Source organism: Triturus cristatus, chromosome 11 (genome assembly GCF_964204655.1).
Source record: "Triturus cristatus chromosome 11, aTriCri1.1, whole genome shotgun sequence".
In the NCBI taxonomy this organism is placed as follows: Eukaryota; Metazoa; Chordata; class Amphibia; order Caudata; family Salamandridae; genus Triturus; species Triturus cristatus.
Genome location: NC_140594.1, coordinates 930,338,173 through 930,363,966, shown reverse-complemented (window position 1 = coordinate 930,363,966; position 25,794 = coordinate 930,338,173). Strand labels below are relative to the sequence as shown.

The window sequence follows — 25,794 nt, the reverse complement described above, 5'->3', positions numbered from 1 at the left end:
CCCTGGAACTTCACTACGTTTTATGGTTGTTCGGCTTGCCCCTGTATCAAGTAAAAATTTTCTATCTTGGCCTAATAGTTCACTGTGTACATAAGGTCCTTCTTGATCTACAGGGACCTCGATAAGGGGTAAGCCAACTTCCCTCTCTAGGCTGTTTCATGAGTATCGTTGATAATCAGGATAGTCATACTGTGCGGTCTGGTACATCTGTCGTGTCGTTGTTTGTGTGGCAGCAATAGGCTGCGGTGGTGGAGCTGGCATAGACTGTTGCGGAGCTGGCATGGACTGTGCATGCTGCGGGGCTCCTTGTTGGTTCTGATCCGGTCTAAGTGGCCGTGGTCTTTCTTTTGTATTACCTATGGCGATATTATGTTTTAAAACTGGACAATCGTGTACATAATGACCTGGCTGTTTACAATAGTTGCATGTCCCTTTTACAGAACCTGCTGAAACACTGGACTGTGTCATACCCTTTTTATGACCGTCAGCTGGAACTGTCTGGGAAACTAGCATTTTCATTTTCGTGTCTTTCATGCGTCTTTGTTCATGTTCTTGTTCCTCTCTAATTCTATTGTGATGGTACTGTAGCATTTGTAACATTTGTGACGGAGTGTTACCTTGCCAGGTACTCTCGAATTTCAATACTCTATTCTTAACTTGGGGCAAGGCATTTTCAACTAATTTTGTCACAAACAGATGTGGATACGATTCGCTACTTGCTTTTATTCCACTATTTATACCAAAACATTTTTCGAATCGGGCATAGAAATCACTAGTGTCTTCATCTTGCTTTTGTTTACAGGCTGAGATTGCACCCCAGTCTTCCTTTTTCGTAGTTAATAAACGTGGCAGTACCTGTACTAGTAAACCTGGTAGTGTTTTGGTCTTTTCCCCAAGCCCTGAACCTGGACCTCGAGCTGTTTCTTCGTTTTCTAATGCTGTCCATTCTATCTTTTGGTCTCCCACCTCCCAATCCTTTTCTTTGAGTTTTTCGTAAATGCCCGCAGGCATTAATACCTTTAATATTTTCATAATGTCGGGATAGGTATACTCTCCCATGAGCAACATGTCTTTAATTTCACGGTGGAAACCCGCTGGGTCTTTGTCATGACTGGGTACCACTTTCTTCATTTCTAATAGTTCTATTTTAGATATGGGTGTGTATACAAACACACGTTTAAACTGATTGTCATCACCTTTTATCGGGTGCACTTCGCGTAAGGGATTCTGTCTATCCATATAATACCTCGTTCTTTCCTTGATGGGCAGTGAGACATGTTCGGGGCATACAAAAAGAATGTACTGCTTTCTGGATTCTAGTATTTCTCTAATTAACTCAGTACCTGAACCTCTCCATTTATTCGTGAGTAATTCAGTCAATATATCAGGTAAGGGACCAGGATCGGAGTGTTGGCTTTTATATAATATAAGGAGTTGTTGAATCATGTAGATACCAGCTAAACGCTGTTCATCTGGGGTGAGGTTCAAAAACGTGTGCGCTAGTGTATCATCACTATATTTTCCGGGACTATCAACCCAGTGAACGGCTGACCTGGCTAATTCTTGTTCGTCCATAGAATCGAGTATATCGTTCTCGGAGTAATTTGTCAGCGGCTTGGAACGAATGTTCGGGGGACCTTATATTTATTATAGGGGTTTGGAAATTTCTGTTATTACCTGGACGTATCGGACGTATCGGATCAGTAAAGCATCTAGTATTATTGCAAGATCTTCCTCTACCTACATAGGCCATGGTTTCTAACTGTCCTGTGGGCAGTCCTAATTCTTCCTCCTCCTCGTTTTGTTCAGGCTGGTCTACCGCTAATCTTTCTTCGTGTATTCGTTCTACTTCTTTGCGGATCTTTCGGCACATAGCTACTATACTTAATAGTTTATCATGTCTCCCCTCCGATATATTCCGACTCCATGTGGTAAGAATTCGCATTTCTTCCGGATTTACCCCTGGTCGGTCTTGATTTCTGATCACACAATTTATGAGGAAACGTAACAGTTCCCCCTGTATCTCCACTTTCTGGTACTCCATGGCTCTATTAATACTCTCAGAATCTCGCCCTGACTGGACAAAGTGATATATATTTTCTAAATGTGTAATCATTCCTGGTAGCCTCCCTAAATATATTGCAGCTCGTCGGATACGTAATGATGCCAGCAGCATTTCGTCCTCTTTGCCGGGCACAGGGTCATATCTACAATCTACTAGAAGTTCCTTAAGCATGTCGGGAGTTACTAGTTTGGGCGTACGTTGGTGGGCTAATTCTTGAAAGGAAAGTTTATTTACTCTGGGTGGCGTGGAAAAAATGTTTGTTGTACCTCCTGTAGCACCGCCTGGGGTGCTGGATGTGAAAGGATTCGTTGAACGTGATATAGCAACCATAGGTGTGGGTACAGCTGTAGAAACAGATGTGCTTGCCGGAACTTGTGTCGGAGTTTGTTGTTGCGGAGGTACAGACGGAGGGTCTTGGCGTTGAACCCCCTCGGCAGGCGGTCTATGTGGCGCAGTATTAGCATACTCGGGTGCTGCGTCGTCTAAATAAGAGGAAAGGAAAACATCTTCTGCGGTTCTGGGATGCCCTTTGGGATGTGCTTTTATCGGAAACAATGGAGGTGGCAAGTCTTTTGGTATCTCCGGGGTAGCCTTAGGTAACCCTTCGGCCAGAAGAGGATACATACCATTCATAAGGGCATTTCTTTGTCTGTCTACTTGTTCTGATTTTACTCAGGTACCTTCTTCAATTAATAAATTTTCTCGGACTTTATTTGAATTCTCCTTACTTTTCTCTTCCTGTCTGAGTGCTTTTTCTGTACGTCTATATGATTCTTTACGCCATAATTCAATGGCATCTTTCTGTGATTGTCTAACTTTCTTTTTCCATAATTCTTCCTCTATTTTCATGATGCAATCTGCATCCCAGGTCCCAGCTGCGGGCCACCTCTGACTTTCTGGTAATTCCTTGGTGTAGTCTACCCATAAATCAAGAAATAATATGGCGTCTAGGCCATGTTTATGATACATGAAGTACCCTGGAGTGTCCCTAGGAGGAATGGGAACAGCTTCTTCGAGTACCCCTTTTCTAGTTTTGATCTGTCTTAATTTCGAAAAGAGCGGCATATTGAGAACTGATCTGATACCTAATTTTGAACACGTTTTATACAACAAAACACAATAATGAACAGTCATTCACACCACAATATGCAGAACGTATTTAAAACATTTAACATTTAACATTTAATGAACAACAATGATGGCCATTTAGGGAACTAGTCACTAAGCATAATACTCGGCACTAACTAGGTAATTCTGAATTATATACTAGACATACTAGATATACTGCTGAACAGTACAGATACACTGCTGAAACAGTGCAGACCGGATTTGTGTACCCAAACCCGTCTTGACCGGCACAACCTATGTGCACGTCAGAACGCCTCCCCGGCAATGGTACTCACCGGGTAGCTCGGAACGGAAGGCCTCGGAACTGAACTGAACTGGACTTGAACCGGACTGGACTCGACTCGAAACTTCGGAACCTCGGAAACTGGTGGGCCTCTGTATACCTCGGATCTTGCTCTCTCAGCTAGGCTCTGGTCGGGATACTTCGCACTTCTCACCGCCTCGTCTGGGTGTTGATCGCAGCCTCAGTTACCCCCGCTCGGCAGGAGGGGAGATACAGGAAATCCTGTGGGTACGCGTTGTTGTCCGTCCAGCTGTGGCAGGAGACCGGGCCTGCAACGCACCTCCGGCGCGTGAGATGAGAAAGTGTCCCTGTTCGGGCGCCATATATGTGGTAAATAATTTAATTACCGGTACTTAATTTGATGCGGAAAATTAATAAGAATAGCTCAGTAAAATAAGAGGCAGAATCCGTGGTATTAGAGGTTCGGAACGGGCTTTATTCCAATAACAATTCGAATTGTGGACTCCATATTCCATCACCACGAAGGTTCAGGAAGTGAAGAACTCTACTTTATTGACAGGTAATCATTTTTATAGAAGAGGCATTATAGTGAAACAGATGCAGGAGGCGTAACAGTTGATAACAGAGATAAAAACATACATGCGTAACTAAAATGGGTGTAACTAGGCGTAACTAAAGAACGTCATTAGGTATGATGTCACAAATGGGTGGTTCCATGAAAGAATTTCGCAATGTCAGCAGAAATACTTGGCAGAGATGCGTGCGCAGCAGCATGACGTGTGATTGACGTGCAACTAGGGGGTGAAGGGGACTTGACATTTAGCTCTACATGTGGAGACAGAAGTCTGGGGGGTCAAGTCAACCTAATCCCAAATCATATCTAACATCCTATGTTTAAAGAACTATGTTATCCAAAAGGAAAGGTCTCTCGAACAAAATCTATTCTATACTGACTGTGAGTGCGTGTACAAGCGTCTAAGTGTCTACATGAGATGCAAGGGCAGAAATCTTCCATAGTAACAGGGCTATGAATTACTTGCATAAAGACAGAGAAGCCGGGCCTTTTGCTCGGTAGCTGGAAGAATGTTTACTTAAGTTACTAGACAGGAATGCATTGGATGAGGAGCGGAGCAGAGCAGATAATCTTGAAGGTGAAATACAGTTTTTGGCAGGCAGACAGGCCGAGTCAGGCACCGTTAGCCGCGCAGGGAGTAGGACAAAGTTCATGGATACAGATGCGAGCTCAGACTGGAGCTTTCAGAGGCAGAAGGCAGGAAAAGGCTTGGTGACAGAATTCGGGCCTACTCGCCTGGACTGTAAAATGGTATAAATGAACCATATAAAGCCGGTGGCCTTTCATACTTAGGAATAGAATATCTGACCCATTCATGGTGGATCTGAAAGAGGACATGTTGACGGTGGACGCACATGTGTTTGCGTCTTCATAACTGGAACTGGAGGGAACATACATGTACTTGTGACTTATACATGAAACCGTTGGGGTCCAAGATAGGGGACATAACTGACCATAAAAATCCATATTTCCACAGTGTCACCAGCACTTTTTCTTATATGAAGTAAGTCTATTTCTGTTTCATATTGTCTTGCGTCCCTTTCATGGGGTTAACTTCATTTCACTGCCGATGTTCCAGTGGGTGTCGCACAATTAGGTCCATTTTTCTTTTCTATGCTGTGTGCAGAATTGCTTCTTAAGTTTGTTGGCAGCAGATATAGCTGCTTATTCGGACAGTGTTTCCTTACGTCATGTTGACCTGTTTTCAGGATTGGTATATACTGTACACTATGTGGGGTATCTCTAGTACGCTTTCATTAGCGTTTTCATCTAAACCTGTACACATTTTTGTATGTTTTCTCTACATCTGTTTATACGTAGATATGCAGGTTACTCTGCATCTGTGTATATATATATATATATATATATATATATATATACACACACACACTCAGAAGTATGTATGTATATATATATATATATATATATATATGAATATATATGAATGTATGTCTGTGTATATGTAGCTATGTGTGTGTGTGTATGTAGCTATACATTTGTGTGTATGTGTATATAGACAAAAAAAAGGTAACCTCGTGGCCGGCACTCTCAGGTAGGTAAGTTCATATGTCTTGCAAGGCTGTTGTGATCACCAGCTGCGCCCCCACCAACACGCTGATCCGACGCGTTTCCGATGTTAACCCTTCATCATGGATCTTTCAGGGAACAAACTGGCATACAAATGGTCTACTCAAAATGCCCTCTTTTATTTCAGTGGAACAGGAAGTGAACCCCACTGCATCATGGGACAGGTAGTCTGAAAAATTAAATCCCAATTGGGACGCATGCCGATAATGCGCCTTGAGGAAAAGTTCTTTTTGGGAAGGAGGAGCCTGCGAACACCACTCCGCCATCAACAAGGCAGCCTCAAAGCCACCCGCACCGCCATCCTGCCAAGTGGAAAACCGGGGCGGATCTTCAAGGATGATGAAGCTGTGCAATGTCGTGGCCGGGTAAGCCACATATTACTGACAAAAAAAAGTTACCCATGTGGCTGGCACTCTCAGGTAGGCAAGTTCATATGTCTTGCAAGGCTGTGGTGATCACCAGCTGCTCCCCCCACCAAAGCGCTGATCCGACGCGTTTCCGGTGTTAACCCTTCATCATTGATCTTTCAGGGAACAAACCGGCATACAAATGGTCTACTCAAAATGCCCTCTTTTATTTCAGTGGAACGGGAAGTGAACCCCACTGCATCATGGGACAGGTAGTCCGGAAAATTAAATCCCAATTGGGACGCATGCCGATAATGCGCCTTGAGGAAAACTGCTTTTTGGGAAGGAGGAACCTGCAAACACCACTCCGCCATCAACAAGGCAGCCTCAAAGCCACCCGCACCGCCATCCTGCCAAGTGGAAAACAGGGGCGGATCTTCAAGGATATTGAAGCGGTGCCATGCCATGGCCAGTTTGGCCACGGCATGGCACTATTGTGTATTCTCGTACCGTCCTGACCTACAATCTCAACCACCCATCTGTTGGCTGTATCCCGTTTGTATAGCCAGGCTAGTAATCTGCTCGCCTTGTTGCCGATACCATATATGGGATGCTGGGTAGTCCGGTGTTGGGCCCTTCCTGCATCTTCAGCAATATTTCTATACTCTTGTTGTTTCATGAGCAATTTGTGTTTGGTGCCTGGAGTGTCCGACGCCACTAGACCATGCTCTAGAAGGGCAATCTCACCCTCTATGGTCTGTAAGTGTTTTCTCTTCTCTCCCTGTGCCCTGCTATTGCTGCCACCCTGCTACCTCTCACCACCGTCTTGTATGCCTCCCACAATACGTTGTCTGAATCTACCGATCCCTCATTTTCAAGAAAGTATTGGGTGGCCGTCTCAATAAGTTTATCTCCAATTGCCGTATCTTAAGGTACCAAGGGTTGAGAACCATGTTGTGGCATGTGGGGGAAGGGGCGCTGCCATAGATCGCTACCAACGGGGAATGATCAGAGATGCCCCTGGGGAGAAAGGAGACATCTCTAAACCTGGGAAGCTGAGTGACTTTGCAGAAGATATAATCGATTCGGGACATACTACCGTGGACTCCAGAAAGGAAAGTGTACTGTCTGGCCGAGGGGTGACACACCCTCCAGATATCTTTCAGACCCATCGCCCGAGGAAATCCATTCGCATCTTCCCGGGCGCTTCGCCCCGTCTAGGTGGCTGCCTATCTAGGTCACCATTAAGTGCTGCATTACAATCCCCACCCAGGAGTAAGTCACCCTCGGGCATATTCAATATGTGGGAGCCGAGAGCGGGCAGTGTCGTAGAGTGCAATCTAGGAGGGACATACAGTGAGGTTATATTAAGGGATTTACACTCCCAAAGGCCCGATGGGCAACAAATCCTCCAAGTGGGTCATGAGTGACCGTTTGGACTTGGAAAGAAAAGGAGGTGCGCATGAGGATGCCCACCCCTTGAGACCCCGTTTCATATCCCGAGTGGGCCACCAGTTTATACCCCCCCATCTATTGAGTGCACAATAAGAGGACCCTTGGATGTGAGTTTCCTGCAGAAGCACCACCACGGGGGCCTGTCACTTCAGATATTGCAAAACTATTCCACGTTTAATTCAGTCCCCCAGGCAATTTACATTCCATGTGAGTAGTTTTAGTGGCTCCAGAGCGGCGCTGATTCACGTTTATCACCCAGTTAATTGTGAATGGGGCCATCTGCAACACAGGCCAAAAAACGTGGAATAACAGGGATACATCCTCCCACACCCACCTGGCGACCACATCTTAGACACTTCGAACATTATACATATTGATCTATCTCCTAACTGACTGGCAATACTTAATGCACCAGGAAGAATTCTATGTTCAAAGCTGCACCATAACATAAAATTCACAGTAAAACTATCCAATTGAAAATGCCCCAACCCCCCCGCCTCCCTGCAACCAAGACTTACAACTGCCCACCACCCAATTTAGCTGAGTGCCTGTGTACCCTTAACTAATAACCTTTGCGAGGGGAAACGCTGCACAGCCGAACAACCCTGACCGCAAGAACAAGATCCCCCTTATTTTTAACCATACAAGCCCATAATATAACATTTGCAAGCTTTTAGTAATGACTAATATCAAACTTAGGAAACATCATTAGAGTGACCCACCTCCCTTGGTAGCACATGAAGCTGGACAATGTGTCTTAGTGACGTTTGGCCAAAACTCACCAAATATACATACTTGACGGTACACCCACGCGTCCACTATTCAGTATGGTGTAGTCACCCAGCTCTCATTGGGATAGACCTACATTCTTCGCACCTCTGACCGTCACTGGCATCTCAAAGTTCGGGGAGGATGCTAAATCAAATACCCTCCTCTCGATCGGAGTCTTCTTGGCGATTTTCGTGACCTTGAAGGCACCTTGAAGAGTTATGTTTCTGAGCACCAGCAGTTCTCCATACCTCTAACCATTCCCAGACTTCATCCATGGTCTGAAAAAAACAGGATTTCCCCTCCGTCAGCACGGGCAGCTTGGCTGGAAAAAGCATTGCGTACTTCAAGTTTTTGTCCCGTCGAATTTTCAAACTCGAGTGGGGGGGTGGGGGCAGTGAGTGCCGTTTGGAGGATAATGTCGCTGTCCCGGTAATAAAAAATTCTTGCCAAAATGGGACGCGGATGAGGGCCTGGTTTCGGCGGTCCGCCCAGCACTCTGAGCGTGTTGAACTGAGAAATACTGTGACAAGGATCGGGGCTGTAGGTGTTTTTGAATTAAGTCCTCGACGAAGAGGTCTGTAGTCTGCCCCTCCGCTCTTTCGGGGACCCCCAAAATGCGCACTGTATTTCTGCGTGCGTGCCCTTTATAGTCTTCAAGTTTAGCCTCCAGGTCCGAAGTTAGCACCTGAAGCCTTTTGACAGTTTCCAGCGTTTTTGTAGATTTTTGGAGTGTCGACACTGATGCCTCAGTCACCTTGCCCTGTCCCCCAGATTACGTAGGTCTGCATGCATGAGGGCTACCACGGCCATTACCGTGTAAATTGTTTGTTCAAGTGCCACGTGGACCCCCTGGATAGCAGGGTTGGGGCCCCTCCTTCGATTGCAGCTTTGCGCCATACGGTGCTGCTCTTTCTTCCGCCCCATCCATCTTGGACTGTGCGAATTTGCCCAGCCTCGTCTGGTGGGTCTGCTTGGGCCCTCTATCTGTGGACATCTTGGCGGCGTGGTCCCTTTAATGTAGCCCCAACGTTTAATGGCCGAACTCGCAGTCACCCCGGGACCGTCACAGGACCTGTACTCCGGTTGCCGAAGAGAGCAGGCAGTTGCATCCGCGATTCGGGCAGGCGGATCGGCTAGGAGAGGTCACGGACTCGTTCTCATGGGCTCACTAAAGTGAGCAGAGGCGGTGGAAGGCTCCGATCTCTGCTGTCGTCGCTGGGACTCCACTCTGCTCTAGGCGCGTCACGATGCCAGTGGTGATGGCTCCATCTAGACACGTCAGATCTCCGCCGAACTTGGACTGGGTCACCTGTAGGAGTAGGGGAGCACGGGACCGATAAATTTGCCGGCTATTTGAACGGATATCGGGGGATTTCGATCACTGTCGAACCGAGCTCTACTCCTTTGCGGCCATCTTGGGTGTCAGCTTTCCACACCCCCCTTGCAGATATCCTTGTTGTGTGGCAGGTCTCCCTGCATCATGTCCAGGTAATTCTCTGTCCTGTTTAGTGGTATTCTTGGAGGCTATGCCGATCTCGTTGGAGGACGATAGGACATTGCGGTTCCTGCTTTCTGCCCTGAATCATCTTCCTCAACCTCTTAAATTTGTGGCTGTTTATTATTTAAAAAATGGATTTAGTGGGGATGTGACACATGGTGTCTGTGATTTTGGCACACTGTTCCAATAGGCAGTTTCTATCTTTGGCTTCACATTTCGGGTGCTGACATTAGTCACAGAAGACACTGACGTCCGGTCATCGACGAGGGAATTGTATGGACTCTGCAGATGTCACATCAGGGGGACGTCGCCGCTGCAGAATTGCCAAAGGTAAGTAACTTGTTCTTTAAGATTATTTAGAACTACTCCCACAGGAAGGATCAATGCACCAGATCTATCTCCAACAATTTCAGAACCACGACTGCTTCTTTTGTTTCTAACATGTGATCTCCATACAGAATCATCTAGATGCTCTACGACATCAATCTTCAGGTAGACTATTGTCAAGTGACATCTGCCATACCATTCTCTGAGCAAGGTGAAATATGCGTGATCCTCACAAGCATAATAAACTCCAGGAATAATAGCATCATGTCCTTCCATGAATAAAGGCTAATTCCCTTCACATTAAAAAATGTCAACACAATCACCCTTTACATATTTTTTGTGTGAATTGCAGAGTTGAGTCTATGCACACACAGCTTTCCCTTTTGTTTCCAATCCAAAGTTAGTACACGCATAACTTCTGGTGTTTTTAATTCATCTTTAGCCCACATACTCCTACGTCTGTGATCCCACCCTGTTTTCTAATGAGTATCCATTGCCCTGTTCCTGTCTTTTATAGAGTCTAGAAATTACTTTTCTGCATCAGTTAAAGAAGTCAAATTGTGCCTATGAACATAAGCCGTAACTAACTTTAAAATACCTTTAGAGAAACTATCAGCTGTTTCCCTCGCTTTAGCCTTGGGGTGGCAATTCAGGTGTTTAAATAAAGGTACGTCAGAAAACAATAATTCATAATTTGAGAAATAATACTGAAAATGACTTTCCATATAAAAGACTCATTAAAAAGCTGCCTGTAACACCATATGTAAGAGGAATATGATCATAGATAATACCTTCTGCCACTGATGCAGGTAACTGCGTACACACGTAGTAGTCCTTTACGTCCATAGTGTCAATATATTCTTAACGCAGCTTAAATAAGCATTTGAGGAGACCTCTCCTTCCAGTGAATTTACATGTAATATCTTAAAATCAACTGTCCGTAGGAATCGGGGTTTCAGGGGTAGTCCTAGATCTAATCCCAACTGAATTGGGAAGTGTGGGTATATATAATCCTTGATGCTAAACAGTTAGGCCTATAGTTATAGCTATTATTGCACCTGCTAATATAACCGTACGTCTATTAGGGTTACTAGTTTCCATAACTTCACTAAAGTCAGAAGGTTGTGTAGAAAGTAACAGCAAACAGATTTCTTCCGTTCATTTCTACATGTGCAATTAGCAAAACAAATTCCATAAATCCTAAAATGAACGGTACTCCCCTAGAGCGGGTATCTATATTTGACTACCTGGGCCTTACACTTAATGAAAAAATGGCCTGGGGGCCTCAAATAGATAAGTCTGATCTTAAACTGGCTCAGACTGCAGGTGGTCTGGTCAAGTTCTAAAGTAAGTCGTTCCACAAGCCGGTAAGTCCAGTCATGGAGATCTATAAAACCCAGCTTAGGAGTGCTGCCCTATATGGGGCTGAACTCTGGGGGCACTCTCACCTTAGGCCTATTGTTAAAACAGAGAAGAGCTTTCTTAGGCAGCTATTCGGATTACCGGTGAGTTCCCCTCTGATTCCACTGCGTATGGATCTAGGGGTGAGACCCATCGCAGAGGAAATTGGCTGCAGACCTCTACTCTTTTGGTGGCGCATCTGGGCGACACCGGAACTGGCCGAGTACAGATCTGAGATCTTGGAAATTTTGAGACTCCCCGGCATAGGAAAGATGTCATGGTTTGCACATATTAGGGAGGGTCTTTGTGCAATTGGCATAGACTATCTTTGGGATAATCCAGATACAGCCTGTCTGAGAATACCGCGTAAACAAATAGTTACCAGTTATTGGGGTGGCAAACTCGATAAACTCCATGAAGATTCTACTACTGGTTCTCTTACATCAAACTTTCTAGATGTGAAGGTTACGTACAATATTGAGTCATGCCTAGATGAAATCCGACCGGCATTAGCCAGAAAAAACGTGGCCATTGACAGGAAACACAGTGCCCGATTCACAGAACTAACTTAAAACAAAATCCTAAACTTACTACCATTTTGGTATTCACAGAAGGCACTTACTCATTTCGGTATTCACAGAAGTTAGTAGTCCTAACTTTAGGACTCCTAAATGCCTTCTGTGAATACCGAAAGTCTTAAAGTTAGTTTTTTCTCAGTTTAGGAGTAGTAAAGTTAGGACTCCTAACTTTACTACTCCTAAACTGAGAAAAAGCCTACCTTTAAGACTTTCGGTATTCACAGAAGTCATTTAGGAGTCCTATAGTCAGGACTACTAATTTCTGTGAATACCGAAATGAGTAAGTGCCTTCTGTGAATACCAAAATGAGTAAGTGCCTTCTGTGAATACCAAAATGGTAGTAAGTTTAGGATTTTGTCTTAAGTTAGTTCTGTGAATCGTGCCCATGGATTTGATTTCTTTAATGTGGCGACATCAATTCCAGTACTCGGGTCAATTGCGAACACCGCATCCTCCACCCTGTTGCGGATAACCATTTCTGCCCTGCATCACAGGAAGTCCCTAGTGATTACCTTGCATGTCACCAAAGTCCCCTACATACGGTTGACTGACTTCCTCTACCTGCTGCTTACATTTGTGCCATCAACTTATCCTTCAACTGCTTCTGTTTAATTTCCAATTCATAACTACAATATTTTGTATACGTCAAGATCTCTTCAAATGACTTATTCTGAAACAAATTAAATGCTGTAGAATCATCATGAACCTCACGGCACAATCCTGTTACAAACCGAGACACAAAACGTCCCATATCTTTGGATTCAAGATTTTCCATTCCACTATGCTGTTTCAACACTTTCAACAATCTCTCACAGAAACAAATGCACAGTCTCTTTAGGTTCCTGTGTTTTGTCAATCCTAACCCAATCAATGTACTTCAGCTTTATCTTCCCTTTCAAAAGGGTAATTACTCGTTGATACTTTTCCATTACCAAAAGCGACGGGTGTAGGAGATTGGTTTTCTCTGTGCCTCCTTCTCTGGCCACTGTATAGCCACTTTACATTCTGCCATTAAATCAATCTGCACCACAGTGTTGAAAAGGGTGTTTAAATACACCCACAACACCTGTGAAATATTTACAAAACAATCCACCTGGGTGTACCACTTTACTGGCTCATCTCTCAATTCGGGGAAATCATTTGTAAATGGCTCAAGATCACTCCTACTCTACGGTATATCCAATTTATGGTTTGTTTCAGCTTTCTGCCTTATAACAATTAATAGTAAAATTAATACATACAATAAATCAGATAAAACAGTCTTTTCTTGATCATATTAGCTAATAAAGTACAAACAGTAAAGGCGGCAGCGCCTGATAGACCTGGAACAGCCTAACAAGATTATTTGGGTGGCAACTGCCACCCCATAAGTAGCCAGGCTGCCCATAGGTATGAAGCGATGGAATGAAAAATGTATTCATCTGTTCTAAAACAAAATGGTAATACCGCACCAGTACATTTAATCTCATATTTCCTAAAAAGGGGCACATGCCTTCCTTTTCCTGCTTAGATGTATTTAGTGCAAAACAGCAGAAAGTGCAATAGATTATCCTTCCCCCAGCCAAAATTACAGTCACAGTATTAATCACTTATAGGGAGCCTTGTACATTTAGCAAGGTATTCCCTTTTCTGCAAGGTTCCCAATCTAAATTGGATATAAACTGTACCTTTTTTTTTCAGGGCACATCAGATCCATATATAACATTTCAACTGTACCATAGGTGTTGCTAAAATAATGCCCCAGTAAACTTCCAGGTCTAATCCGAGAAAGTTATCTCTAAATCTGATCTCGAAGTAGCGTTCCTAGGCAAGTTTTATTGTGTCCCGCCTTACACTACTCAGATCAATCTAGAGAGAACCCAGCTGCAATTCAACTAGTATTAGTTTTACATGGGACAGCCAGGTGTTTCTGCAGTGAGCTCCAGTGTGGCTGGCATCTTCCATAGATTTTATGTAGGCTAGTGCCTTGGAGTTTAGCACAGCCCTAATCCAGTATAATACTGTATCTGAAAGAGACAGTTATAGATTCCTTACCTTTAGAATTCGAATTATCCCAGACTGGATCCGTAGAGATCGTCAGCAGTACCCCTGCACATCGAAAGCTGGTGTCGGTCGGCTCCGTGTTTGTCGTTGGCATCGTGGTCGCCAGGATGAACGTTGCGGTGGCTACTTAGATGTCAGTTCTTTCTTTTTCCGCGCCAGCCAGCACAGATCCGGAGAAAGCAGTACCTCCAGTCACTTTTTTGACTGACTTTTTTTGCGACTTTGTTGACACAAGAAGAATTCGAAGAAGCATCGTCGCTCTTTGACTTCTCCCTGTCCGTCGGCTGACGCAACGAGGGATGCGGACAGTGCCTGTTCCGCAGCTCCTCATGCGGAGCCTTGAAGGGTCGACACAGTTTCCCTCTTTTCCGGGAGCCGGAGCAACCCCTGCCCAGCTCTGGGGTTTCTACGAAGCGATGCACGCCATCTTTGGGCAGCCCGACTCCACCGTCGCGCCTGCGGGCCTCGTTGACTCAGCTGGGGGCCCTAGGCCTTCAACGCCAGCGGCTCTGGCGCCACAGGGTCCCCTTGGAGCCAGGCCTTCATCCAAGGTCGGCGCTGGTCGACCTTGTAACACCTCCTCTGGCACCACATCTGCTCCCGACGCCGGTTGGGTCTCCAGCCCGCGTCGACCCCGGCCTCCACCCTGACTTTGACACGGAGCAGGACCGACATTGACCGATGCCGGATCTGACACCAAGCGGTACTTCTGTACCTCTGTTCGAACCTGTTGTTCCATACAGGCCAGATTGGCAACCCGAGGAGGGTGAGGAGGACGGGAGGGGTCTGTAGACCCTTTAGCTGACTAGTTGGATGAACCGGACTGGAGAGAGGAGTTGGGGGGAACCCAGTGGTCTGGATACCTCCCCAGACCTTGGCATGCTGTCTCCTCCTAGACATGACACAGTTTCGAGTTTATCCTCCCGAACAGCGAGTCTGGGATATTCGGTCTAAGATTCCAATCTTTCAGTCTCTATCCCGGGTTTCCGTCAGACTGACCCTGAGGCTGCTGGGCCTCATGGCCTCCTGCATCCTGCTGGTATATCATGCCAGGTGCATATGCAGGCTCTGCAGTGGGACCTGAAGTTCCAATGGGCACAACATCAGGGGAATCTGTCCAATTGCGTTCAGATCTTGGAGGGCACTGCACGACAATTGCAATGGTGGCTAACGAACCAGGATTGGGTCAACAGCAGATTCCTCTCTCTTCCCCAACCAGAGTTCACAGTGGTGATGGATGCATCACTTCTAGGGTGGGGTGGCCACATGGGAGAGGCGGAGATCAGAGGCCTCTGGTCTCCGGCGGAGTCCAGGCTCCAGATCAGCCTTCTGGCGCTACGGGCGATCCGTCTTGCGCTAAAAGCATTCTTTCCCTCTGTCCGGGAAAGAGTAGTGCACATGTTCTCGGACAACACCACCGCTATGTGGTACTGCAACAAACAGGGCGGGTTGGGGATGTGGACCCTATGTCAAGAGGCTCTCCGTCTCTGGACATGGCTGGAACATCAGAGCATATCCCTGGTGGTTCAACACCTAGTAGGTTCACTGAACGCCAGGGCTGACAAACTCAGCTGCAGGTGCATGATGGATCACGAATGGCGTCTTCACTCAGAGGTGGTGCAAGGTCTCGTTCAGCAGTGGGGAGAGCCTTGGTTAGATCTATACGCCACCGAAGAGAAAGCGCAATGTCAGCAATTTTGCATGTTGGAATTTCCAAGGCGTCATTTGCTAGGAGCCGCTTTTCGTCGCGAGTGGAGTTGCGGTCTTCTATGCGCATTTCCGCCTATACCACATCTGCCAAGAGTGCTGAAGAAGATCAAGCATGACCGGGCACAAGTAATTCTTGTGGCTCTGGATTGGGCACGAAGAGTCTGGTATCCCAAGCTGTTACACATGGCCATCGATCCTCCGATCAGGATGTCTCTTCGGGAGGATCTTCTGTTGCAGAAGCAGGGAATGGTTCTCCACCCGAACCTATCCAGCCTCCACCTCCTTGCGTGGAGATTGAGCTGCGATAGTTGACAGCCTTCGACCTTCCTCCCGAAGTCTGTGATGTTTTCTTGGCATCAAAACTACCACCTGGATAAAGGGTCTAAGGGAAAATCTTTTAAAGACCTGCCCAAATTCTAATCCCCATAACAAGACTGTATACACACAACAGAATAGGGGGTCTAATGGTCGACAGCACAAGAATAAAGAAAGGGAAAAATAGTGTGTGAAGTATCAAACCCATACATAGTCAGAGCAGAGCACGGAAAACCATCAAACCGACTCAACCAAAGAGACCAATATTGAGAGCAAAGTCACCTCTCACGATCAGTTTATATCATATGGTCTCCACCTAGAGCCGAGGTATGCCTCTTGATCATAGAGACTTCCTCGTTAGTGCAAGGCTCTATTGCTCACTTGGGTTGATAAAGAGAAGTCCAGAAGGCACGTGACAGACTGTGACCACCAGACAAAGGAAGTGCAGTGCAAAAGAAAAATGTGAATTTTAAAAGGAGATTGTGTGAAGAGTACGATATAATTCACTCATTCCGCACATCTCGATTAAAAAAGGTGTGTGAACAGAAAATATACCAAGCAGTGCTAACTAGTCACTGTTGAACAGTGACTAGTTAGCACTGCTTGACTTTGCTCTCAATATTGGTCTCTTTGGTTGAGTCGGTTTGATGGTTTTCCGTGCTCTGCTCTGACTATGTATGGGTTTGATACTTCACACACTATTTTTCCCTTTCTTTATTCTTGTGCTGTCGACCATTAGACCCCCTATTCTGTTGTGTGTATACATGTTTTCTTGGCAGCCTGTCGTCCCTCCACTAAGACTGTATACGCCTGCAGATGGAACAAATTTGTGGCATGGTGCGCATTAAAGGCTGTGGATCCCCTTTCTGCCCCTCATTTTGAGGTTCTCTTATTCCTCCTTTCTTAGCCCAGCAGGGCTCTGCCCTGGGCACTCTTAAGGGATATCTCTCAGCCATTTCAGCCTTTCTTACGCTTCCTTATCAGCCTTCTTTTCTAGTCCCCTTTCTTAAGGGCATTACTCATCTTTTTCCTCCTGTTCCCTTTGTAATGCCTCAGTGGGACTTGAATCTGTTTTTACTTATCTTATGTGCGCTCCCTTTGAGCAGCTACATAACTGTCCTCTCAGACTTACCACTTTAAAGACTGCCTTTCTGGTTGCCATCACCTCTGCTCGCAGGGTGAGTGAGCCACAGGCTCTTTCTTCAAAACCTCCCTTTCTGGCCGTTCATCCAGACGAGGTTGTCCTTCGAACTCAACCCTCTTTTCTTCCCAGAGTGGTTACTTCATTCCACATTGGTCAAACCATCACTTTGCCCACCTTCTTTCCGCCTCTGCATCCTTCTTAGGAGGAAGAGAGGCTCCACCATCTGGATCCAAAACGTGCGCTTTCATTTTATTTGGATCACACCAGGCAATTCCGGGTGGATGACCAGCTCTTTGTTGGCTACGTGGGCGCCAAAAAAGGTCAGACCGTGCACAAACAGACCATCTCTAGGTGGTCCATTTCGTGCATTAAAGCTTGCTACTCTTTGGCAAAGAAGGAGCCTCCAGTGGGATTGTGCGCCCATTCCACCAGGGCGACGGCAGCTACCACTGCTTTGGAAGGCGGATTCCCCGTTCAATGACATCTGTCAGGCAGCTAAATGGGCATCTCGGCACACGTTCACAAAACACTACTGCCTGGACAGCCAAGTCCGGAAAGACGACTTCTTCGGCCGTTCTGTTCTCCAGGACTTTCTGGTGTGAACTTGGTTCGCAGACCCACCTCCGGGGTTGGTATTGCTGGGGTATCTATTCTAAAGGTAAGGAATCTATAACTAATTATCTTTCAGATGAACAAGTTGCTTACCTTCGGTAACGAAATATCTGTAAGAGACATCTATATTAGTTATAGATTCCATACCACCACACCCGTCCTCCCCGTTCTGCAAACTGACTTCTAGGGTTACGGAATCCCTTTCAGGGCCCTAGTTTTGTGCACCAGTGGTCAGTGTCTTGCATGGCTCTACGCTTCTGGCGTGGAATGTCAAGTAAAAGAACTGACGTCAGCGTGCATGGGCGGCGTCTAAGTAGCTACCGCAAAGTCATCCCGGCGACCATGATGCCAACGACTAACGTGGAGCAAAAAGATGCCACTTTTTGATGCACAGGGGTACTGCTGAAGAAAAAATTCTCCAGATCCAGTCTGAAGGCTGGGGGTAATTCTAATTCTAAAGGTATGGAATCTATAACTAATCTGTCTCTTACAGATATATCGTTACTGAAGGTTAGTAACTTTTTCTTTTAGAGCTGCTTCTTCCGCTATTGGTATGTGTGAGAGTTCTGTAAACAATGCAGGGGAGTACAAGGGCCCAGCCTGAATAGGGATCTAAGAAATGTATTCTCAGCCACTTGTAGTGGGTTTGGGTTCCCATACCCCCAGGGTTCAGCTCCGTAAAGTGCTGCTGCTACCGCCTTCTGTCTATAAATTTGCAGAATAGTGCTAATACTTTTGGCATCTGCCTTGTGCCTAAATTTTAAAATTGCCCCAAAGGTCTGGCTTAAAATTGTGGCTGACTTGTGTATGTGACTGTTCCACTTATAGACCACAGTAAACCGTAACCCCAAATAGTCAAACAGTTTGACAGACTATAGGCTCGCCATATATCTTCATCTTCCGTTTGAGACTGAGGACGGTCTCTGCACCGTGCTTTTTAGGTTGTGCCTCGTCAGCGCATGCGCAGCTCTGCGAGGCATGCTGTATTCAGGTTAGGACTTGAAACACTGCGCATTCTACACCTATGTTTTTCATTGGCCTGTGTAATTGTCAACTGTAAACTGTGGCTTTTCATTGGTCAATAGGCTTAATAGTCCCTCCTTGCCTGATTTTGTAACCTCCCAAGAGGATACCCCCGTTACTTGTGTTGTTACTCTGTAGACTTTAATTACTGCTTCCGAGCACTATTTTCTCAAATAGCTTTGCCCTGTCTGCAGTTGCAGGCATGACACGCTCTCTTCCAACGCTTTAAAACACAACTTTATAGCACGGGCGCCGAACACATTTGCAATGCCATAAGTCTCTCATTTGCGACAGTATAATCAATTGGCATTGTAAATGACAATGGCTTTTATTTATCTGTTTTAAAAAACAAAAATAAAAGGACTTGTCATTTACAATGCCAATAGCTTAAACTCCTGTAAATACTTGTTTAAATAAATGTACAGGTTTACAAGGTTGCTATGGATACTGACTGAGCTAGTAGGTCCCCAACATTCACAGCTAGGCACATTGCATAAAAAGGGTCAGTTTTCACAGGAAAAATGTGATGTCCACGTTGTGTTTTGTGCGGTTTCATGTTGCGGGCACTAGGCCTACCCACATCAGTGAGGTAGCATTTTTATCGGGAGACACCGGGGGGTTGTGGGAGATGTGACGCGTGGATGGAAGTTTATGGCTCCCTACAGATTCTGGAACTGTCCATCCCAGAAATGTGAGGAAAACAAGGGTCCAGTTTTCAGTGGAAAGATGGGATGTGCCACAGTTGCGTTTTCTATCATAGACTGAGACGGCTCTCCCTTTGCTTTCTTCTGAGCCCATCTGCCTTCCCACTTGTCTAATTCACTTCCTTTCTGGATGCCTCCAATAATTCTCTGAATTGAATTTTCATTCCCGAAATTCTAATGCTGCTTATGTCATTTTCAACAAAACATACGCAATAACTTTTCTGCACGGATTTTGTCCTACTTAGATTTACATCATACACTGGAACTAATTCGGCCAGCTTATCATGAGCTTGTCCTGCACTCTTAGTGACATCTTTGCACACATGTATAAGTTCATTCTGTTGGTATCTATTCGGGAAAGACTAAGATTTAATCAGATCATCTCATCGACTTCAAATTTTTATTTGAAAACATCCACAGCATTCTCCCTTCCTGGAGACTTAAGTTCTCTACTAAATCCTGAATCCTCACCTTCTCTTGGGGATCCATTGAAAAACCCAATCACATCGTCAGTTTACACTATTTTGGTCTCCAGAAGTATTGGACACTATCTCTTCCTGGGGTCTACTGCTTATAATAGAGATTAATTTTAAATGGACAGATGTGAATTTTGTGACCTCTGAGAGGTACAAGTCCTGTCTCTTTCATGGCTGATGATACAGGAATGACATATGGTGGAGTCACCATATTTGGGATCCGCTGAGTTCTTCCATTGCTTACCCATCTGGGAACAACAGCAACAGTAGTTGACATATTTACTCCAGTAGGTACTGGTTAGGAATGTGTTATGGTTCCAGGCGACTAGGGATTGTATAAGGCAATTTGAGGGACCAATGGTAATCGGAGCAGTCATTTCATATGGGGCCTTAAAATAGTAGCACTAATAGGGGCACGAATCCCTGAACTCTCTCCCAAAGGGTTCTGACTCGTATTTACTGGGATGGTGGCTCCCTCTGAGCTTCCTCCGGTAACAACACTGCTCATTCTTTGAGGTTAGGTCACATTATAAGGTGGTGGACGGGTTGAACATAACATATCAAAAAGTCATCACTAGAATCACTGTCACTATCTTCGCCTGATCCCTCTACACTCTCTACAATATACTCCTTTTTTTACTTCTCTTTCTGAGATTCCTTTCTCATCAGTACAGGGTATAACTTTGCTCCCTCAATTTTATCAACTCTCCACTTTACTTGATCCGCATCTCATCAAGCTTCAGCACAGCTATGTACTGCCTTTCTGACTTTACCCTGATATTTCTCTTACTCTTTGGCATGAGCTACACACTCCCAGGCATTAAGTGTCTCATACTGTGCTGATCTAGAAGATGGCTTTATCTCGTACAGTATCCTTCTCAGATTTTCAAAAATTCACAAATTAAATGTGCTATTGCATAGAATATCAAAGCACCTTGTTTTTCAGTGATCATATGCCATTGACTTAGTCAAATGCAAGTGTGGAGCCCCACATTTGTGGCAATATGATGACCTGCCTAGTCTTTTCTAACAGTTACTCTCACATCTCCCATGATCAAATCTCTGATAGCCCTTGAATCATTTATTTTTTCAACAATAATATCAACAGTCAAATAGAATTTTCGTTTCAAACCAGCAAATAATTTATTTACCCACAGTTCCCATTCTACAATACCAACCAATCTCATGGCTGCAATCTGTGATGTCTTTAACCAATAAGAACACAGCACTAACACCAACCATCTAATCTTCGCACTGCACACTATGATGTACTTCTCACTCCTTGCAGCAGTTCACCCTCCTTTAGAAATTTCATAAGCTCACCTTTTACTCAACTCAAAGCATTAAAAAAACAAAACATAAGGCGATTTCAGCAAATAACGGTTGTCTACTCCACTAAATAAATCAAGGTATTCAATCACACAAGAAATGGTCCTGAGCAACTCTTGCCCACCTACTCAGACACACTCAAGTGAAACCTACACCTAGCAGGGAATGACCTGGATCAGTGCAACTTCACTTTTGCACACCAGGATATTCTCCACCAACTGCGCCTTACTCTCACAAAAAGGTATATGTCCATGTCTTAATTGTGCAGCCGATGGAACTTTATGACAAGTTTCACAAAACTTAGTAGACAAATTACAATGCAGTGTATTCCACACTACTATATCTGTCCCGGAATCTTAGGCTACATCCAGCCCGCTAACTACAGCTGCTCAGTATTAAGTGCATTCACATCTTTACCACAACTAATATATCATTGCATCACACCACGCAGTCTCATGCAAAATACCGTAAGCTTGACATACACATAGGGCGCTAGAGGGCGCACAGCGAGATGGCTGCGTGGTAGCGCAGCTCCACCGGACGGAACCCACAACGTACCATAATCCTGCTGTTCCTGCACTAAAAAACGTGAAAAAAGCTGCGGACCAGGTAGCGGACCGTCCCCTGCAGCTGTGGGACTGTTAGCGTTGCTGGCGGAGGCCTACAACTGAGTGAATGTCGAAGGGATCGGGGCAGCCCATGGAGCCCAAGATGGTGGCGCCACTATATTAAGCCTGGAATCGGCAGAGCCACGTGTGGGCGGAACCCTGAGTCCGAGACCGCTGAGATCCTCTGGACGGTGCCGCCTGAGCAGAGCACGGCGCCGCTGCACGGGTGAGTGCTGTCAGCCCCTAAGTGATGCTGGGGCGAGAACGTACGAAACAGATCCCGAGGCGCGCTATTCCGGAGGGATACGCGCGCGGACTGAAGCTGGAACTGCTGTGAACCGACGGCTCACACATCACTCAGACGCCTGCCCCCTCGCTGCTGAAAAGAAATTACCGCGCTTGCCACGAACTGGGGTGAGACACGCGTGCGAGGGGGGAAGAAGACTGCCTCTGCCACCATGGCCCGGTCCTCCCTCGCCCTTAAAATCTGCGTGAGCATGAGGGCCTGCACTCCCTTGGTGGTACCTGAACAGGCGGATGCGCCGACATATCACTGGGTGGCGTAACTGGATGTGAACACTATACAGGTGCGCCAGCGTGCCCAGAACGCTAAAACTATTAAACATACACTGGCATGCCCACTGGTGCATGATTGGCGATTGGAGGTGAGCTGCACTGCTCGTCTGATGCAGGGGGAGCTACGGGACTAACCGCTATGCTGGGGCACTGTGCAGCTGAGTGCTGCGACACTCTAGACCTTTTGCGCCGTTCATAACTATCCGCTGTGCCGTCCAGACTGCGCTGCTTTGTGTTGCAGCCCTATCTGACAGGCCTGATAGCGCTGCCGCCCGGTGAGCAGATCGCAAGCTCAGGCGAGGCCGTGTTTTGACGCGACACACTTGATGATTGTCAGCGCTGGACCAGGCACGCACACCCACGCTGACCGGGGCCCTCTGGAGGCAGATGCTGTCCTGCTGATTCTGGCGCACGACACCCTTTTGACCTCAGACCGCCACAACATTCCCCCCCCCCCCCCACGTGGTGAAATCATAGCATACAATGGGGTGATCAGATAGAAATCAGCCCCGTCTGACTTTCGAGCCCTGCAAATCCAGTAAATCACGGCGGAATGAGGCCTCAAAGGCCGAGGCTCCATCGGACAGCCTCTTTGCCATTGAAAAGACACTTCTAGCGGTACAAACCAGCCTACAATCCATTGATGGCAAGATAGATAGCCTGAACCTCAGAATGGACCATATGTCCACTAAGTTGGACAAGCACGCCTTGAGTTTGGGCGAAGCAGAGACACGAATATCTGAAACGGAGGACGGCCGACAACAAACAACTGCCAAAACTCCAGCCATGGAGAAGGTACTGGCCATTATACAGGCTAAGAACGAAGATTTGGATACCAGGTCAAGACGTAATAATGTGCGCATTGCAGGTCTGCCCGAATCAACCAACACGGCCGCCTAGAACCCGACATTGAAGCCCTGCTGCAGACTATCTTCGGGGCGGAGAACTTCTCACGTATGTTGATCGTAGAAAGGGCACACAGGTCTCTGACTCCCCGTCCACAGCCTGGCACACCGCCACACCCCATCATCGCGCGGCTGCTGAATCACAAGGACCGCGACACAGTACTACGCTTGGCGCGAGAGAAAGGCAACATCACCCATGTAGGAAACTCACTGGCCTTCTACCCAGAATTCACAGTGGCCATGCAGGCGGCGCGGAGGGAATATCAGCAGACCAAAAAACTCCTCATGGCAGAGAACATTCCGTATGCGATGCTGTACACGGCACGTTTTCGCGTGGACGTCGATGGGAAATCTAAGATCTTCACAACTCCATCGGTGGCGCTGGATTTTGCGAAATCTGTCCGGCGGGATTGGGAGCTTGCAACCCTGTGAAACAACAAAGAGGACAACACATCGCAACATGGACTGGAATGACATCCCCTGGGGGCCGAGACTGGGCCGAGGTCCTTGCTCTTGTTATCTGCCACTGATCCTCCTCTCTCATGAACTTGCAAACTGGCACTGTGAACAAGTCCGAGACGGCAGCCGCTGAGAATATGGCAGATCTGGACACTGGAAATGCAGATAAGGATTGGATACTTACTCTTAAAAATGTTTACTATATCTCTTGATCGGCATACTGAAAGACTGGGTTGGAACGCTTGTTATATTCCCCTCTGTCCACCTCCCGTTCTCTCTGGGAGGGTGAGTGTGCCTCGGCGCTCCCTAATGGGTATTCCCCTACACTGTTGGGATTCTATGTCTCCTCCATGGTTCATTATGTTCGGCATGTATGTTTCTGTTCTATGGGATGGCTTTGGCGAATTGGCTCTGCTAAAGTGGGTGGGGGGTGGGGAATTGGTAGTTTTTAATGGGGATTGTTATTCTGTGATTGTACAGACAGATTGGACACGACGTACGCACGAAGCGGCGACTATGTACACTCTAACGCACGCACCACTATTACACGACCTGCTCTGTGCGGGACATGGGTGACAGGTACACATGCTCGACATGGAACGTTCGAGGGCTCAAATCCAGATAGCTCTCCTACAGGAGACACACCTGACTACTAAAGCGGAAAACGGAATTGCACGCAGGTGGGCTAGGGTACAAGCTCGCCTCGTCTTACTCGACCTACGCTAGGGGGGGTACTCATCCTGGTCAAAAAAGGCACACCTTTTACACCTATTAACACCTACACTGACGAGGGTCGCTGCGCTATGGTACATGATAAGCTGGGTATGTCACTAGTCACCATTGTTAATGTATATGGACCTGTAGTAGACGAACCTCAAGTGTTTCATCGCTTACTTAATGAGCTACGGGGCTGGCCGGAGGTGGCCATCTTGTGGGGCGGTGACCTCAACACTCACCTGGACCCCACTAAAGACAAATCTAGCCCTCACGTCTCTCGCACATTAAAGGTAGCCCAATGTATCAGGAATGCCATGACAGAATTGGGGCTAGTGAATGCCTGGCGAATATGCACTGCCGAGACACTTGCGGGCACTCAGGCCACACCTGCCCACAACAGCTGGTCCTGCTTGGACTACTGGCATCGCAACGAGGGGGCCAAATAACTTACCTCGCACATTGTCTGATCACAACCCAGTACGGCTCACTCTTGCTGTTCCCATTAAGCCACGCCGCCCCTTCACTTGGCGTTTTGCTGCGGATGCCCTACTGGACCCGATTTACGCAGACACCATACGTAAGGCGATAGCCCAGTACTACCCTGACAGAGCTCGAGAAAGAGTACACATCCCAACTCAGCACACCAACGCTAGCTCGCATACAGGAGCAACTGCTGGAATATAACTCACTGGCACTGACAAATTATATATCGCGTAGGCACACTGCCAGGACATACCGAGAGGGTGGCCGATCGGGCAGGCAACCGGCGTCTAAACTTAAATTCCGTGACGGACATCACCAAAATAGTAGATGCGCAGGGGGACGAACATTTAGAGCCTCGGGATATAGTTGACCAATTCCGGGACTTGCACTTCCATGTATACCTTGCGCTGTAGTTTGAACGGTGACGCTCAAGATGACTATCTTTTGGATGTTACCTGTGCGTGGCTTGGGGATGGTCAACGTGAATACCTCAGCCTGCCTGTGGATGAGACAGATGTGAGGGCCGCAATTCTCTCCCTACCAAATAAAAAAGCTCCGGGTGGCCTTACGGCTGAATTTTATACAGCTTATGTTGACCTGCTGACACCCTACTTACTTGAGGTATATGCGGAGGCGCATGAGACAGGCAGGTTGCCGCCTTCCCTTCGACAAGCCCTGATCATAGCCCTACTTAAAAAAAGCCAAACCCCCATTT

The 25,794-nt window shown here is 46.5% G+C and overlaps 1 protein-coding gene across 1 annotated transcript in view; it reads left to right on the top strand.

The window, feature by feature from the left end:
• WDR33 (WD repeat domain 33) overlaps positions 1-25,794 on the top strand; it is a 1,021,886-nt gene that overhangs the window by 699,945 nt on the left and 296,147 nt on the right. The window lies entirely within an intron of this gene.